This window comes from Triturus cristatus, chromosome 6 (genome assembly GCF_964204655.1).
Source record: "Triturus cristatus chromosome 6, aTriCri1.1, whole genome shotgun sequence".
NCBI classification, from domain to species: Eukaryota; Metazoa; Chordata; class Amphibia; order Caudata; family Salamandridae; genus Triturus; species Triturus cristatus.
In genome coordinates, this window is record NC_140589.1 from 1219883942 (window position 1) to 1219904068 (window position 20127).

Here is a 20127-nt window from a genome sequence, read left to right on the forward strand (position 1 = left end):
AGGTAGCCCTTGGTTCAGAATCGTGCCTTTTGGTTAAATGGTGTAAATCCGTTCAGTAGTTCCTGAGAAAATCAAAAGTAAAATCAAATATATATCTGGGCGGAGCCTAACCACACATCTCATCGTGAGATCTGATTGGCTGTCAGCACTTCATCCAAGAAGTGTTGGCATCCATCTTGGGACCAATATACATGATAGCACCGCATTAAAAAGAATTGCAGTTAATAGAAGGTTTTAAGACTTTAGTTACATTATAAATCATTTGTTGATGGTACCATACTCATTTTAGCAATTATGGTGTGTTCTAAGGTGATTTTACCATGTGAAAAAGCCTTCTGCTGGGGTATCATGAATCATGTTTGAGAGAAAACTATTTTCTCATGCTTTTCCCACAGAGGTTTGGAAGGTGATCTATAAGCTAAACTGAGAGCATATTTTCTGTAAATTCACATTATCTTTCTCAGTCATATGAGAATGATGTCTGACATTCTCAGTAAAACATGTACATCCAACAAGGGCAGAGACTGTCAGTTGATTCCTTTGTGTTCTACTGCAGCTTCCCAGAGTGGTCTAAAGAACAACTAGAGCGCTAACAGTCCTACTTATGACAAACGTATGGCACACCTGAAGCCATCTTGATTGGAATAAAGTGGTAACTCTTAAAACATTTAATTTAAAAAGGAACAAAATGAGGGGGTTCATTTTGCCATAGAAAGTATGATTAGTGCTGCAGAAAGAAAAATTAGGGCACATTTTTAGTGACTTCTCAAATCCTCTTCTATTTCATTAAAAATGTCTGACATGCAGACTGAAACATGCACTTTGAATACCAGCAGCAGACTTCCCTGGTGAGCAGTAGCTTTACTACAGTGATCTAATGAGCAACTACAGTGCTAACATTCAGAATTTATGTCAAATGTGTGACACATCTGAATGCCTTCTTGATGGAACCAAAGTAAACAAGCATTAAAAATGCAATAGGTCTCGCCCTCGTTTAAGTTAAAGCAATTCTGTTTGTAATTAAGTGGCTTTTTAGCTTTGCTTTTATTAGTGTTTTTCAAACGTTCCTGTACATAACCTGCATATGTATGCATATATGTATATGTATGCATGCATTTATATTTGTATTTATATAGATATGCAGATTATGTATATAGTTTATATATGTATGTATATATCTATATATATACACACACATATATATAAATGCATATGCATATATATGCATATATATATGTGCATATGTGTGCGTGTAGAGAGAGGTAGAGGTGTAGAGGTAGCGGTGTAGAGGTAGAGACGCAGGGGTAGAGAGGTAGAGGTATAGAGGTAGAGAGTAGAGGATGAGTAATAGAGAGTAGAGAGTGAGTAGTAGAGTAGTAGAGACTAGTAGAGAGTAGTAGAGAGAGTAGCAGAGAGTGAGTAGTAGATAGTAGTAGAGAGTGAGTAGTAGAGAGTGAGTAGTAGAAAGTAGTAGTGAGTAGTAGAGAGTAGTAGAGAGTGACTAGTAGAGAGTGAGTAGTAGAGACTAGTAGTGAGTAGTAGAGAGTAGTAGAGAGTGAGTAGTAGAGAGTGAGTAGTAGAGAGTAGTAGAGAGTGAGTAGCAGAGAGAGAGAGTAGTAGAGAGTAGTAGAGAGTGAGTAGTAGAGTGTAGTAGAGAGTGAGTAGTAGAGAGTAGTAGAGAGAGAGTAGTAGGGAGTAGTAGAGAGTGAGTAGTAGAGAGTGAGTAGTAGAGAGTAGTGGAGTAGTTGAGAGTGAGTAGTAGAGTGAGTAGTAGGGAGTAGTAGAGAGTGAGTAGTAGAGAGTAGTACAGAGTGAGTAGTAGAGAGCAAGTAGTAGAGAGTGTGTAGTAGAGAGTGAGTAGTAGAGAGTAGTAGAGTGAGTAGTAGAGAGTAGTAGAGAGTGAGCAGTAGAGAGAGAGTAGTAGGGAGTTGTAGAGTAGTAGAGAGTGAGTAGTAGAGAGTAGTAGGGAGTGAGTAGTAGAGTGAGTAATAGAGAGTAGTAGAGAGCGAGTAGTGGAGAGCGAGTAGTGGAAAGCGAGTAGTAGAGAGTGAGTAGTAGAGAGTGAGAAGTAGAAAGTAGTAGAGAGTGAGAAGTAGAGAGTAGTAGAGAGTGAGTAGTAGAGAGTGAGTAGTAGAGTGAGTAGTAGAGAGAGAGTAGTAGAGAGTAGTATCGAGTGAGTAGTAGAGTAGTAGAGAGTGAGTGGTAGAGAGTAGTAGAGAGTAGTAGAGTGAGTAGTAGAGAGTAGTAAAGAGTGAGTAGTAGAGAGAGTAGTAGAGAGTAGTAGAGTAGTAGAGAGTGAGTAGTAGAGAGAGAGTGAGTAGTAGAGAGTTGAGTAGTAGAGAGTGAGTAGTAGAGTAGTAGAGAGTGAGTAGTGGAGTAGTAGAGAGCGAGTAGTGGAGAGCAAGTAGTGGAGAGTGAGTAGTAGAGAGTGAGTAGTAGCGTGAGTAGTAGAGTGAGTAGTTGAGAGTAATAGAGAGCGAGTAGTATAGAGTGAGTAGTAGAGTGAATATTAGAGAGTGAATAGTAGAGAGTGAATATTAGAGAGAAAGTAGTAGAGAGTAGTAGAGTGAGTAGTAGAGAGAGAGTAGTAGCGAGTGAGTAGTAGAGAGTGAGTGGTAGAGTAGTAGAGAGTGAGTGGTAGAGAGTAGTAGAGAGTAGTAGAGAGTGAGTAGTAGAGAGTAGCAGAGAGCGAGTAGTGGAGAGCGAGTAGTAGAGAGTGAGTAGTAGAGAGTGAGAAGTAGAAAGTAGTAGAGAGTGAGAAGTAGAGAGTAGTAGAGAGTGAGTAGTAGAGAGTGAGTAGTAGAGAGTAGTAGAGTGAGTAGTAGAGAGAGAGTAGTAGAGAGTAGTATCGAGTGAGTAGTAGAGTAGTAGAGAGTGAGTGGTAGAGAGTAGTAGGGAGTAGTAGAGTGAGTAGTAGAGTGAGTAGTAAAGAGTCAGTAGTAGAGTGAGTAGTAGAGAGTAGCAAAGAGAGAGTAGTAGAGAGAGTAGTAGAGAGTAGTAGAGAGTGAGTAGTAGAGAGTTGAGTAGTAGAGAGTGAGTAGTAGAGTAGTAGAGAGTGAGTAGTAGAGTAGTAGAGAGCGAGTAGTGGAGAGCAAATAGTGGAGAGTGAGTAGTAGCGTGAGTAGTGGAGTGAGTAGTAGAGAGTAGTAGAGAGCGAGTAGTATAGAGTGAGTAGTAGAGAGTAGTAGAGAGTGAATATTAGAGAGTGAATAGTAGAGAGTGAATATTAGAGAGAAAGTAGTAGAGAGTAGTGGAGTAGTAGAGTGAGTAGTAGAGAGGGAGTAGAAGAGAGTAGTAGCGAGTGAGTAGTAGAGTAGTAGAGAGTGAGTGGTAGAGAGTAGTAGAGAGTGAGTAGTAGAGAGTGAGTAATTTAATTTAAAAGGAACACAATAAGGGGGTTCATTTTGCCATAGAAATTATGATTAGTGCTGAAAAAAATAAAAAATAGGGCACATTTTGAGTGACTTCTCAAATCCTATTTCATTAAAAAATTCTGACATGCAGACTGAAACATGCAGTTTCAATACCAGAAGCAGACTTCCCTGGTGAGCAGTAGCTTTACTACAGTGATCTAATAAGCAACTAGAGTGCTAACATTCCGAATTTATGGCAAATGTGTGTTACATCTGAATGCCTTCTTGATGGAATCAAAGTAAAAAACTGAAAGTAGTTCCTACTGAGGAGACTGTAGTAAATGAGGAAAATAGGAAACTTCATAACAAATAAGTCTCCCAAGATGGCCACCAGAGACAAATGAGCCCAAATGTAGCACAAATATCACCCAGATGTAGCCCAAGTATAGCCCAATGACAGAATGTCCCAGAGTGTTCTAAAGAACAACTAGAGCGCTAGCAGTCTACTTATGACCAAACTATGGCACACCTGAAGACATCTTGATTGGAATAAAGTGGTAACACTTAAAACATTTAATTTGCAAAGGAACAAAATGAGGAGGTTCATTTTGCCATAGAAATTATGATTAGTGCTGCAGAAAGAAAAATTAGGGCACATTTTGACTTCTCAAATCCTCTTCTATTTCATTAAAAACTTCTGACATGCAGACTGAAACATGCACTTTGAATACTAGCAGCAGACTTCCCTGTTGAGCAGTAGCTTTACTACAGTGATCTAATGAGCAACTAGAGTGCTACCATTCAGTATTTATGGCAAATGTGTGACACATCTGAATGCCTTCTTGCAATAGGTCTCGCCCTTGTTTAAGTTAAAGCAATTATGTTTGTAATTAGGTGACTTTTTAGCTTTGCTTGTATAAGTGTTTTTCAAACTTTCATATACATAACATGCATATGTATGCATGCATTTATATTTGTATTTATATAGATATGCAGATTATATATATGTTTACATATGTATGTATATATATATACACATACATATATATGTGCATATGTGGGTGTGCAGAGAGAGGTAGAGAGGTAGAGGTGTAGAGGTAGAGAGGGAGAGGTAGAGAGTAGTAGAGAGAGCGGTAGAGAGTAGTAGAGAGAGAGGTAGGGAGAGGTAGAGAATAGAGAGTGAGTAATAGAGAGTAGAGAGTGAGTAGTAGAGAGTGAGTAGTAGAGAATGGGTAGTAGAGAGTGAGTAGTAGAGAGTAGAGAGTAAGTAGTAGAGCGTAGTAGAGTGTGAGTAGTAGAGAGTGGGTAGTAGAGAGTGAGTAGCAAAGAGTGAGTAGTGAGTAGTAGTAGTTAGTTCTGCTAACTATAACTCGCGCGCCCGCAATGCACTGCTGAGGATGTCACATGTTGCATCATTCATGACACTCATGTAGTTAGTGACCAACTGATGCAGCATGTTATACAACAACAGAGACAGTGATGCACACATTCACATAGTTTAGTTACTAATCCATGTATTAAGTGAGACACTTTTAATTACTCACTTAAACAGACCGTCAGACAGCTACTAAATCCTCCATCCAGACAGTTATATATCCACTCAATCTTCAATACAGATTGGTATATATATAATACATATTTAAATTTCAAACTAAACCACATTCACTGGATGATGTCATCAGTGATGTCATCAGTGATGTCACTGACCATGTTATGAATGATGCAATATGTGACCTCATCAACAGTGCATTGCGGGCGCGCGAGTTATAGTTAGCAGAACTAACTATAACGGAGGAATTTCTATGGTTTTGTACGAGTGAAATGGCCAGCTAACTATAACACCCCTGAAACCTATGTTTTTTTCCTGTGAATTTCTAAGGTTTTTAAATGCTAAATTCTAACTATAACGTCTCTGAAACCTATGGTTTTTTCAGTGAATATATATATATATATATTTATAAAATGAATCAAGTAAAATCTATCTAAAACCAGATAGACAATCATATGGCGATATATCAAAAATTACACTTTAGCAAGAAAGACAACACACAAGACATAAACATTTGTCATAAAAATCGTTAATTTGCAGGAATCAATTAGAGTAATCACGTCTGAAATATTTCAACATGGGAATCTTTGTTCCTCAAATTTAACAAAACTACGCATTGACGCATTTCAGTGGTTCAACCAGGATAAAACCACCTTCTTCAGGACAACAAGAATATATCCCACCTAACGAATAATACAGTATTTGCCTGCATAAAAAAAATAGAACGTATATTAGATAAATCCACATTTACTTAAGGCTCAAACACTCTATATGGAAAGATAATACAACTCTTCATTTGTCTTACAACAGTAGTCTGATGGACCATCTCATTATTATAGCCCATTGTTGTATTACAGACAATGCATTTTTTAGAAGGATTTTATGGATTTTTTAAAATATAATTAATTATCATAGTGATCCGTTCAAAGACTGCAATGTGGAAGCCAACACCAAGCATCACTTCACACCACTCATACCCATTTGTTCTAGGATCCCAGTAGGATCAACACACCTTTTATCCTCTAAGGTGAGGCATGCTCAAATCTATCAGGACCATTTCAAAAAAGTTTAGAGATGAATTCTCCATTTGGAGTAAGGCAAAGATAAAAAATAGGCATAGAGTTAACTAAAGATGGGATCTAAACCCCATCAGAGTTATACTCAAAATTCTAAATAGAGACAACCTCTATTTACTATCCAGACATACCTATTTTCAATACTGAATATGTAGCTGTAGGTAAAATCACTAGTGAGGTGTTCTCTACACTTCAATAATAGCTCTTCCGTTAGATAGATTCCTATAAAAAACAAAAATTGAAGAACGGAAAAAAAAGGTATGAGAAATTGTTTTTTCAAAATAATAATGCATTGCCTAAATTAATTCATTGGAGTTTACCGCAAGAAGAAAATAAAATCATCGAGGGAATAGCTTAATTAGCTTTAGACTGGCAAAATAAAGGCAAATTCAGTGTATACCAACAGAAGTCAAATACCAATACTGTTTTTGTAGGACTTAGCGAATGTGAACATACATTTGAGATTTATGAAAACTGGGGAAGATATTTAGAAGGTGTAGATCCTATTATCTAGGAGTGTATTATATATGTGGGTAGAGTGCTTATTACAAATTACCGGAAGGATGGTGAAAGGATGGTATGGGAGTTGTAATCTGAGAATAGTTGTTTCCAAAAATGTATCATTTTAAGAGAATTAAAGAATAATTAGAGGACATCAATGTGAGAATGAAAAGAAGTGTGAGTGCAAGTGAAATAGTAGGAGACATATTTGGAAATCTAATACCATAAGTAGGAGTAGTACTAAACTCTTAGAAAATTAGAAAACTCTCTACTAATGTTGATAAACCTGCCACTAGTACAACTGGGGTTTTTCTGTTATAAATGAAGAAAATTATATCAATAGGATCGATGGTGATTCAAAATTGACTTGCCCTTGATATCCTTCTCACGAATGAGGGCAGAGTCTGTCGATTGTTAAAAGTCCAACATTGTTGTGCTTATATAACAGACAGGGGTAGAAATTTAAAGGGTTACTTTTAAAACATTACTGACCTAAACAAAGACTTGAAAGGTTTAAAAGCAGATGGTGCCTTGGAAACCATAGGTAACGGATTGTCAAAACTGGTTGGGAAACTTAGGAAATGGATTGATGATTTTCATCTTGCGACCTTCAGTGGCGATCTTTTTGTGTATAATACTACTGATAATATCAATAAAACTTTGCTGATATAAAAAAAAAATTGTGGAGTGAAAAGAACAAGAGCCGATCTTGGAATGGAGGATGAACAATGTAAAAACTATAATGAAATAAAAGCTTTGGAGGAGAGCAGAAGAAAAAGGTTGAATACAACACACCCATAATCTGTTATGAGATCTGATGTGGGAGATAATGTGATGGCTTGATTCGCCATCAGAGGTGAGCCTGATGTAACAAGATTTTTAAAAATCCCAGAATACTACACATTTACTAATTGAAGACACGAAAAGCTGAAAGTACACTTTGCACGCGTTAGACTAAGTGACACATGTAAATGAGACAAGTGTAGTAGAAGCACCGTAAAAGTGTGCTTTAAAATAAGATGAAAAAAACCTGCATATAAGGCAATACTAATACATATAAACGATTTGCACTAACACGATTTTCTTGCGATTATATTGTTTATTAAGGTTTACTGATGCAATTAAGATGGCCCAGGGTTTTTATTGTTTTCTGTTGAGAATACACCATTTAGAAAAGTTGGTGCAAAAAGATGTAGAATCATGATATGACCCTGAAATTTCACATAGTAATACTAGAGCTTCTATAGTTTATGATAAATGCAAAACAAATTTTGTGATGTGAATTTAGAAAATTATACACTTATGTGAATGTTAAGAACATTTGTGCCAGTAGGGTATTTCTAATGTTAGCTATTTTCATGTAATAATGATTTGTAAAAGTTCTATATATTCTCTATGTTGAATTGATTTATTTACATTATATTTGATGTTGGTTTATAGTTTATTTTGTTTCAAATGTGTGGTGCTAACTTAAAGGCCTTTTTAAAATGTTTTTTTTCTAGTGCTGACCTTTCCCCTGAAATAATTCAATGGTTCATTTTCCACTAGCGAAATGTTGCCTTATTTGTCCTGTACATGTGTACACCGACATTCCTGAATAATTCATCAACGTTCACAGTGGAATATTACTGTGGGAACAGAATTACAGATATTGGTATAGATGATTACTTTGCATATTTATTTACTGATATTAGGCCTATGTGGGCTCTCAATCTTTCGTTTCTTATGACCAACATGGGAAACCATCTCACTGTTGCAAGTGTTCTAAGTGACATTACGTGAATTTGAACATATGATAATCTTCAGATGGCGGTGTGATGCTACATCACTGTGACATTATTAGAACTTTATAAAGGAAAAAATCCCAAAGGAGGGGCAACACCATGCTGTTTTTTCCTACTCTGGCACCCAGATGCTACGCTGGGGAATTTTCTGAGAACTTTTCTCCTACTTTTGGATTGCCTTGCTGATGCTACAGTTGGAAGCTGATGGACTGAACCTTTTTTGTTGAACCATTTCTAGTTTTCATTCATTTATTTCTTTGTTTTGGCTATTGGACTCGCCCTTAATGGACTTTAAATTTAAACCCTTTCCCTATCTTCGTTGGACTTGAGCTGTTAGACAATGGACCATTCCTTCTGCCTTAATGGTGGTGGGACTCTATAACCCCGTAATTGAGTCTGATAATTATCTGAAAAAGCTTGCTTAAATGTTTGGTGATTATTCATCAGTTTACTCTAATTTTCAGGTTCAGTCTGATGGGATAAGAAGTCTCCCTAACTCTTAATAGGATTTAGGCCCTCATCAATCAGTGCATTTCGCCATAGAGACAGCAAGGGCAAAACCCTTTGATACATCAGGCCCCTTGTTTCTAGAACCATATTTGGAGAAGAACATGTTCTCTGGTAGTCAATGCTCTAGCAGATATCAAAAAGTGCAAATGTATGTGATCAGTAAATACTCATATAATGTGCTTAGCTACTAACAAATAATACCTCCATTAGTTACAAGACATCTTCATCAACCAACCCATGTTATTAGTGAACGTATAATTATTCACAGAAGGCATTTAGTATTAGTAAAGTTAGGATTTTGTCTTAAGTTTGTCTTAAGTCTGTGTTAAGTCTGTCTTAAGTCTGTCTTAAGTCTGTCCTAAGTCTGTCTTAAGTCTGTCTTAAGTCTGTCTTATGTCTGTCCTAAGTTTGTCTTAAGACTGTCTTAAGACTGTCTTAAGTCAAACTTAAGACAAAATCCTAACTTTACTACTACTAAATGCCTTCTGTAAATACCAAAAGTAGTAGGACAGACTTAAGACAGACTTAAGACAGACTTAAGACAAACTTAGGACAGACTTAAGACAGACTTAAGACAGACTTAAGACAGACTTAAGACAGACTTAAGACAGACTTAAGACAGACTTAAGACAGGCCTAAGACAAACTTAAGACAAATTTAGAACAGACTTAAGACAGACTTAAGACAAAATCCTCACTTTACTACTACTAAATGCCTTCTGTGAATACCAAAAGTAGTAAGTTTAGGATTTTGTCTTAAGTTAGTTCTGTGAATCGGGCCTCAGGTATGCAAGTAGGGCTTAGATTCTCACAATGCAGATGGGAATTTCCAAGGATCTGTATTTATAGCATCTTAGGTAATAGTACTTACACCCTTCTCTTCAGTCTTTTGCATGACATCAATTTCTTGCTTCACTACTTCTAAGGCCTTAATGTCAGACCTTACTGTCCTGCCCTCTAGCTATGATTTTAATATCGATATTTAAAATTTGAGATAGAGCAGTGTGGAGATCCATCACTCAGGTTGGGTGATAATGCGGGCGGGGCAATCTGCCAGAATGTACTAACCTAAATTCCAGATCATCGAGAACAATGAATCGTTCTGAGCTTTTTTATATCCATGATCTGCCATGCACAATAGGAAGATGATGGTTAGCAGTAAGCATGTGAAAATAGGAATAGGATCAGACAGAAAACAAAGTCACTGGATATCACCACTCTAACTCATCACGCTGCATGGTGCTGATGTCAACAATTTCATACTGGATATCTAAACACAAGATTGATTATCTTTAATATCTCATCACTGTATAGAACGTATGAGCACTTGCTCATACCTCAGACTCTTTAGAATACTGGTGGAGTTTTTGGCATTCCTGGAACTAAGGTGTTACCTTTGACCAAATAGGGACCCTTGCTTCTATGTCAGGGGAAGGGGATTACACTACTGGATAACCCCTGCTCACCCCCTTGGTAGCTTGGCACGAGCAGACAGGCTTATCTCAGAGGCAGTGTGTTAAGCATTTGTGAACACATACATCAATACAGTGAAAACACTACAGATGGACACCACACAGGTTTTATAAAAATAAGTATTCTTTATATAGACTTAACACAAGACCACAAACGACAAAAGTCTACAATACTGTACTCAAAATTGACTTAAACATGGTAGAAGTAACTTAATTCAAGTTGATGGTAAATGCTACAAAGTTCCCACAAAAGTACCTGGATGCGTAACGCACAATAAACGAAAGGCTAGCATGGTTGGAGATGCGTCGGTCCATGCTTCGGGGGAGAGGATGTGTCGCGCCTCAATGTTTGCGCAGAGTAGGGGATGCGTCTTGATCCTTACCGGACAGGAGGTGATGCGCAGATTCTTGTATTGCGGCCCGGTTGCGATGCGGCAAGATGGCACCTCGATGCGATGCGACAATCTGGTGCAATGTGATAAGATGGCACAATTGATGCGACGACCTGTAGACGATGCATGCATGCCCGGCGGCTGTGCGGCGACTCTGTAACTTGGGAGCCACGACAGGCCCTGCGACACGCTTCTCCGGTGATGCAATGGCGACCTCTGCGGCGGCGTCACGCTTCTCCGATGATGCGTCGGGTAACAGCTTTGAAGAAGTCACGCTTCTCTGGTGATGCGGCGGCGACACGCTTCTCCCGTGATGCGACGGCAACAGCTGCGACTGCGACACGTTTCTTCTCATTGAGTCACGCTTCCAGCTCTCAGCGACACGCAGGCTTCTGCAAACAGAATTCCCAGCAAGGAAATTCAGAGGGGAGCTGGTGGTGAAGTCTTTTGTCCCTGAGACTTCAGCAGGAGGCAAGCACAAGTTCAAGCCCTTGGAGTAATATTCTGCAAGTTGATGAAATTCCTTTGAAAGTTCCTTCTCCTCTCCTTGGCACTGAAGACACCACTATAGGCCAACCCAGCAACACAGCACACTGGCAGCTTCCTTTGGTTCTTCTCCTTGGCAGAGGTTCGTCTTGTTGTTCCAGAAGCGATCTAAAGTTCTGGGGTCTGGGTCCCCTCTTTTATACTCATTTTCCCTTTGTTTTCTGAAGGCAGAGAGGCCTTTGCCTAGTCCAAACCAGTTCTGGTCAGTCCTGGAGCACTCTATTTACATGACTCCTTCTTTCCTTTCACAGTGTAGGCCAGGGACATCAGACAGGAGGTGGAGCCAGCATAGTGGAGGGAAGGCACAGCCCTATTCAGGTCCTAGGTGCAACTCCTCCCACCCATCTACATGCAGATCTCTCTATTCAGCCCTGTGCTGACTCACCCTGTCTCCTGGAATCCCCCAGCCCCTGTCACTCACAAAACCAGACACACAATCCACAACCTAGCAGAGGCAGGGTTGGACAGTTAGGCAAGAAAATACCTACTTTCTAAAAGTGGTATTTTCAAACACAGAATGTTAAAACCAACTGCACTAATCAATGCATCAATTTAACATAGGGAGCACTTGCACTGTGGCACTGAATAGCAGTGGCACAGTGCCTAAAGCATCTAAACCAGCAAAACATATCAAAAACAGAGGAGGCAATCAGAAAAAATGGAAGGGAGACTCACGTCAATGGTACCAGGTCTAAAACGTGTCCCCTCCAGCTGAAATGTGGGGAGATCTACCCTTCCCCTTGGGCGTTCTCATCGCTAAGGCGGAAAAATCTGGACAGACCATCAGCACTGGCATGTTCTGTACCAGGGCGGTGTTCCACCATAAAGTCCATCCCCTGTAGGGAAATGGACCACCTCAACAACTTTGGGTTCTCGCCCCTCATCTGCATTAACCATCTGAGGGGCCTGTGGTCTGTCTGAACCCGGAAGTGAGTGCCAAACCGGTATGGTCTCAACTTCTTCAGTGCCCAGACCACAGCAAATACCTCATGCTCAATTGCACTCCATCTCTGTTCCCGTGGAAGTAACCTCCTACTGATGAAGGCTACAGGTTGGTCCAGGCCCTCTTCATTAATCTGTGATAGAACAGCCCCCACACCATGCTCTAAAGCGTCCGTTTGAACAATGAATTCCTTTGAGAAGTTGGGCGCCTGAAGCACGGGTGCTGTGCACATGGCAGTCTTCAGGGCATTAAAAGCCTTCTGACAGGTGTCAGTCCAGTTCACTTTCTTGGGCTGCCTTCTAGAAGTCAGCTCAGTCAAGAGTGCAACAATGTTGCCATACCCCTTGACGAACCTCCTGTAGTACCCCGTGAGTCCTAAAAAGGCTCTCACCTGTGTCTGAGTCTTTGGGGGTCCCACCTGGTTGACCATCCTCTGAAAGGTTGCAGGGGCATTCTTCATCCCAAAGGGCATAACCCGGAATTGGTAGTGCCCATCTGGTGTGGAGAATGCTGACTTCTCTTTGGCCCCATCAGTTAAGGCGATCTGCCAGTACCTAGACGTCAAATCAAACGTGCTGAGGTACAGTGCAGCCCCTAACCGATCATTGAGCTCATCAACTCTGGGGATGGGGTGCGCGTCAGTCCTGGTGACTAAATTGAGTCCTCGGTAGTCCACACAGAACCGGAGTTTGGGTGTGGCACCAGGCGCGGCAGCCTTTGGGGCCAAGACCACTGGGCTGGCCCAAGGACTATTAGAGGACTCAACCACCCCTAATGCAAACATCTTGGAGACTTCCTCCTTGATGTAAGCCCGGACCTTGTCAGTCACTCTGTAAGCCTTGTGCTTCAAAGGAGGACTGCCCCTAGGGTCCACATCATGGATGCACCACTCAGTGACACCAGGAATCAAGGAAAACAGATCAGAGAATTGTCCCAACAGTTGGCGACAATCTTGCTGCTGATCAGGGGTCAGTGTGGCAGAGAGGCTGACACCATCCACTGACCCATCCTGCTCTGTTGCAGACAGGAGGTCAGGAAGAGGCTCGGTCTCCTCCTCCAATCCATCATCTGTCGCTAGGAGCATTCCCACTTCGGACCTTTCTAAGTGGGGCTTCAGGCAGTTAACATGCAGGGCCCACAAAGGGTCCCTTGGAGATCGCAAGTTCACCAGGTAGGTGACATTACTTTTGCGCTCCACCACCTCAAATGGTCCCGTCCACCTGTCCTGGAGGGCACACGGCTCTACAGGGGCCATGGCCCAAGCTTTTTGTCCAGGTTGAAGCTCAATCACAGTGGCATTCTGATCGTACCACCGCTTCATTTCCTCCTGGCTGGCTTCCAGATTCTCCTGAGCGAGCTGTCTGAATCGCCGAGTCTGGTTCCTGAAGGCCAGCATGTAACTGTATACATCCTGGGGAGGTTTTATGGGAGATTGCTCCCAGCCTTCCTTGACCAGACTCAAAGGTCCTCTTACTGGGTGTCCATACAGCAGTTCAAAGGGGCTGAACCCTAGGGACTTCTGTGGCACCTCACTGTAAACAAAAAGCAGGCATGGCAAGAGGACGTCCCACTTACGCCTCATTGGTTCCACAAGATCCAAAATCATGCCTTTAAGGGTCCGGTTGAATCTCTCAACCAGCCCATTACCTTGGGGGTGGTAAGGAGTGGTGAACTTATAGGTCACACTGCACTCCTGCCACAGGGACTTCATATAATTGGAAATGAAGTATGTATCTCGGTCAGACACCACCTCTCGGGGGAACCCCACACGGGAGAAAATCCCCATCAGTGCACGTCCCACCACGGGAGCCATCACTGTCCTGAGCGGGATGGCTTCCAGGTACCAGGTAGCATGGTCCACTAAGACCAGGATAAACCTGTAGCCCATGGCTGTCTTGTGGTCCAGTGTCCCCACAATGTCAATGCCCACCCGTTCAAAGGGGGTACTGAATACAGGGAAAGGTTGGAAAGGGGCCTTTTGCTTCCTCCCACTTTTCCTACTTGCCTGGCAAGTTTGACATGTCTTACAATGAGTGTCTGACCTCGTCCGCATCTGGGGCCAATAAAAGTGGGTGACAAGCCTTTCAAAGGTCTTGTCCTGCCCCGGATTTCCACCTAAAGGTACATAATGAGCCAACCCCAGTAGGAAGGTTCTGAAGCTCTGGGGTACCACCAGCACACGGGCTGACCCAGGCTCATCAAACTTAGGCTCGCTATACAGGAGATTGTTTTACCAGTAGATCCAATGTGATCCAGACTGATTACCTGCTGCCTGGTTTGTGGCCTCAAGTCAAGTCAAGTCAAGTCAAGTCAAGAGCACTTATATCGCGCACAAATCACTCTTACAAGTCTCATGGCGCTTGCAGACAGCTCTGAAAAGTGAAACAGAACCAAAAACTAGTTTCCAAAAAGCCAGGCCTTAAGCTTTTTAGGGAAACAGCTGTGGTCTGACATGTTGCGGAGGTGGTAAGGCATTTTGTTCCAAGATGCTGGGGCCAGAAAAGAAAAAGCACGGCCCCCCTGCCTTGCAGTGTGAATTTTAAGGGGGTAAGCAGAGCAGAGTCACTAGAGCGCAGTGCCCTGGAGGGTTGATACCATCGTAGCTTCGGCAACCAATATTTTGGGCTGCTTCCACACATATGTTTATGAGTTAAACATAAAGTTTTAAGGAGGGTTTGTTTTCTCACTGGGAGCCAGTGAAGGGTGTTTAAGCAGGATGCCGACGGGGATCTGTATGGGCGGTCAAGGACCAGTCTGGCGGCCGTGTTGTGAAGAGTCTGGAGTCTATTTAGAAGATCCTAATTAATTGCTAGCAAAAGAGCATTGCCATAGTCCATTCTGTTAATGATTAGACCTTGTATTAAGGGTCTGCGGGCCTCGAAGGGAAGCCATTTAAAAACCTTACAAAGGCTCTGCATGTCACCTGAAGCAGGTGCCAATAACATGATTCACATGCCCCCTCATGGACAAACAGTTGTCCATGTAGAATCCTAAGATTCGGACCACGTTCTTATGGGGAGGACACGGCCCGAGCCTGGACGGCCACCAGTCCTGTGTCCATTGGTCAGTCGCTTTGCCGAAGAGCATAATCTCAGACTTAGTCCCATTTAACTGGAGATGGTTAGATATCATCCATTTATCCACATGGATCAGGCAGTCTTTAAGACGTTGCTTAGTTTCACTGGGATCAGGGCCTAAAGTGACCAGAATCTGCGTATCATCTGCATAGGATATGACATCAAAGCCATATAGTCTGATCACTGCAGCTAGAGGGGCCATGTAAAGATTAAAAAGGGTAGGGCTCAAGATGGAGCCCTGGGGGACACCCATCTTTACTGGTCATTCACTGGAGGTAATTTTTCCCATCTGAACGATGGTTTTGCGATCCCTCAGGTAGCTGCTGAACCATTTCAGGGCCTGCCCCCTGACACCAACCTCCCAGAGTCGTCGTTCAAGAATATGATGGGAGATGGTGTCGAAGGCCGCCGACAGGTCGAGCAGAATGAGGATGACTGACAGATGGTTATCTAGAGCTAGTCTGATATTGTCAGTGACCTCAATCAGCGCAGTTTCCGTGCTGTGTGCTGCTCTGAAGCCGGATTGAGAGGGATCTAGAAGTCCGTGGCTTTCGAGATGGCTCACCAACTGTTTGTTTACCAGGGACTCCAGTATTTTCCCAAAATAGGGTAATAGAGAAATTGGTCGGTAATTCAGAAGTACCTCCGGGTCTGCCGAATGCTTCTTTAAAATTGGTCTGATTCTGGCTGTCTTCCAACATGACGGAAAGTCGGATTCTGCCAAGGACTTATTAAATAGGTTGACCAGTCCAGTTAGGACTGTAGGAGCCATAATAGGAAAAAATTTCGAAGGAAAAGGATCCGCAGGAGAGCCAGATTTTATTTTTATCATGGCCTCGGTGACAGACTTAAGGTCGCATTCCTTGAAATCATTTAAAAATTTGCACGGGTCAAGTGAAGGGCAGGAAAGTTCTTCAATGTAGATATGGTCTGGGGAGGAGGGAAAGGTCCGATGAATGTTCATCATTTTTTCCTCAAAAAATTCTGATAGGGAATCCGTCCACTTTTGAGAGACGGATACAGTAGGTTCATTTATAGAAGTAGTGAACTCTTTGAGGATGTGATATAATTCCCTTGAGGAGTTTTCTGCCTTATTTATCCGATTAACTAAATACAAATTTTTGGCTAATTTTATTTCGTGCATATAGCCATGATGCCGCTTCTTATAGTTTTCGCGGTCTACGGGATTTTTTGTTTTTCGCCAGTTTTTCTGCGGTATGACATAGACTTTTGGTAGTTTTAAGTTGGTCAGTGAACCAAGGGGTGGTTCTATTCTTGGACCCAATATTCTGTACAGGGGCAATTAGGTCAAGTGTAGTTAAAATAGCTTTATTTAATTGTAGAGCATCATAGTTGACACTAGCTGCAGGGTCTATGGAGTTAAGACAGAAATTATCTTTAAATAAAGGCGAAGTTACTTTGCGCCAAGGCCTGCACGATACAAAATCGCTATCAAAGTTACGTTTCTTTTTAGGGATGGTCGGAATGGTAAACTTCAATAGAAAATGATCGGTCCATAATAGCGGCTCAGGGGTTTCAACGGCCATTTCCAATACATTTGTAAAGAGAAGATCAAGCGTATGGCCGGCGCAATGGGTAGATCCAACCACCATTTGGGCAAGACGAAGGGTGCTCATATTTGAAAGCAGTTTGTCAGTATCAGGATTAGCAAGCAATTCCGCCTGTCGCCGCAAACCCTCAAGAGAAGGGCACTTCCTCTGTTCTGCACAAAATTCCTCCCTGGAGGGTCCTCCTTCTTGCTGCCAATGGGTCAGCTCAGGCAGGTCCCCCAGTTCAGCAACTTGCTCCCCTGTAGGTTCCAGGGCATCCCCCTCAAGGTCTGCCTCCTCCTGGACCGTGGGAACAATGGGGGCTGGTTTCCCGTGCCCCCACCTCTTTTCTTTAAGGGAGACCCCTGGGCCATACTTTCAGGATCCAGGACCTCTTCAGCACCCTTACTGGCTGCCATAGACCGAGTGGTTACACACGCCCACTCAGGCAGACCCAACGTCTCCAAATGAGCCTTCTTCTCCACCTTATTCCAAGGGGAGCTTTCCAAATCATTGCCCAACAGACAATCCACAGGCATAGCTGGCCTCACAGCTACTTGAAGAGTACCAGAGCCCCCCCCCCCCACTCAAAAGGAACCTGAGCCACCTTGCAGTAGCTCTCTGTGTTGTCAGCAGCAACAACTGGGTAAAATGCATTGGGGACCACCTGCTCTTCAGATACCAAGTGACACCTGTCAGCTGTCACACTGTCTCCGGTGTATCTAAGAGCCTCCACTCTATGGCCATTGATGGTCACCCACTGCCTGTATTTTTTAGTGTTATCAGGCAGCTGAGTCTTAGGGACCATCTCAAAGTCTCCTAATGAGACAAGGGACATTTCTGCCGGACCCCACTCACCTTGGGCACCCATCTCCTCCCCTCCCAGGGCTACACTCACCATCTGATGGGGTGGTGCACGTGGTGGTGCTTTGGAATCCTTCATGGCCCACTTGACCACACGTAAAGCATTTGTAGGGGCCCCTCTGAACAGGTTTACCTGTCGGGGCCTCTGGCTTCTTCTCAGGGGGGAGGCTGGGAACCCTTTCCTTAGTTCCCTTGGGAATTACTTTGGGGCCATTTCTGGAACTCCCTCTGTTTACACTTGTCCCCCCCACTCTTCTGCTGGGGACCCTGCCCACCTTTGGCGGAATCTCCCACATGACCCTTGTGGACCCTGGTAGTGACTTAGCGGTCCGCCTCCACAGCAAGCTTCCTAGGGTTAGTTAACTTGCTATCAATAAGGTGCTGGCGTAGCTCTGGAAAACAATTAGCAGACAAGTGCTCCCATGCAAACAAATCATAGAGCGCTTCAAAAGTATCCACTTTGCTACCCTTCACCCAACCATCCATAGCTCTGCAACAGGAAGACACATATTCCACCCAAGTGGTTCCCTCCGGCTTCTTGCAACTCCTGAACCTCTGTCTCTAGAGTTCTGGGGTCAAACTATACCTTGTCATCAGGGCTTCCTTCATGTCGGCATAAGACATCCTATTCTCACTGGGCAGGTCTAAGAAAGTATCCCTCCCCTCACAAAGCGGCCCCACAACCCAGCTCCCAAATCCTTCTCAGGGACCCGGTGGGCCAACATTGCGATCTCATAGGCTGCAAACCATTGCCCAATATCCTCATGCTTGTGGAAATCTTTTGACATCCTTGGGAATATACACTCGCCTTTCTGAAGGTACAGATGGTGCGATGCCACCAGAGGGAGCGATCTCAAAGCCCTTTGCCTTGATCTCTAACTCCCTCAACATCCTCTCATGCTCCATTCTCATTCTTTATCTCTCCAAGGACAACTTGCTATTCTCTATTTCCCTCTGACCTTCCATCTTAAGCTTAGCCATCTCCAGCGTGTGTGCCCTATTTCTCTCCCTGTCTTCCAGCTCTCTGGGGGACAGGTCTTTGGAAGAGATGCTACTGCCAGGTGGGGACGGTAGGTACCCCTCCCCTGGCTGGAAACTCTGGCCTATCTAGTTGCCCATCTGCACCCCCAGCTGGTTCCACCACCAAATCAGGGGCATTTCTTGCTTCTACCCACGCCCTCAGCGCCTTTTGGTAGTCATCCTTTTTGGAAATGCCTGGTGTAGCAACTTTCAATTTCTTGCAGAGATGCTTGAGCTGTTTCAAAGTGTAGGTTTCCAACCTCTCTTCCTCAAAATCTAGATCCACAGATGCAACAGATGCTGGTCTACTCATGGCAGTAAGAATTGGCAGTTCACAGGAAAAATAACAGTCCAAGGAAAAAAACAATTCTACCAAAAAAGTATGTGGTCGCGTTTGGTCTGCACTCACTAGCAGTGAACACCAATTACTGTATATGTGTCGCAAATACAGGTCCAAAATCCTCACCACTGACCACCAATGTTAGAACTGGGGGTCTCTAGTTGGCAGAGGTAGGTACCTTTGACCAAATAGGGACCCTTGCTTCTAAGTCAGGGAAAGGGGATTACACTACTGGATAACCCCTGCTCACCCCCTTGGTAGCTTGGCACGAGCAGACAGGCTTATCTCAGAGGCAGTGTGTTAAGCATTTGTGAACACATACAGCAATACAGTGAAAACACTACAGATGGACACCACACAGGTTTTATAAAAATAAGTACTCTTTATATAGACTTAACACAAGACCACAAACGACAAAAATCCACAATACTGTACTCAAAATTGACTTAAAGATGGTAGAAGTAACTTAGTTCAAGTTGATGGTAAATGCGACAAAGTTCTCACAAAAGTACCTGGATGCATAACGCAAAATAAACAAAAAACTCGCAGCGTTGGAGATGCGTCAGTTCCTTGCTTCTGGGGAGAGGATGCGCCGCACCTCAATGCTTGCGCAGAGTAGGGAATGCGTCTTGATCCTTACCGAAGAGGAGGTGATGTGTAGATTCTCGTACTGCGGCCTGGTTGCGATGCGGCAAGATGGCACCTTGATGCGATGCGACAATCCGGTGCGATGCGATAAGATGGTGCCCTTGATGCGACGACATGTAGACGATGCGTGCACGCCCGGCGGCCGTGCGGTGACTCTGTAACTTGAGAGCCGCGACAGGCCCTGCAACACACTTCTCCAGTGATGCAACGGCGATCTCTGCGGTGGCGTCACGCTTCTCCGGTGACACGTCGGGTAACAGCTTTGAAGAAGTCACGCTTCTCTGATAATGCGGCGGCGACCTATGCGGCGGCGACACGCTTCTCCCGTGATGCAACGGCAACAACTGCGACTGCGACAAGTTTCTTCTCGTTGAGTCGCTCCCAGCTCCACGCAGGCTTCTGCAGACAGAATTCCCAGCAAGGAAATTCAGAGGGGAGCTGGTGGTGAAGTCTTTTGTCCCTGAGACTTCAGCAGGAGGCAAGCACAAGTTCAAACCCTTGGA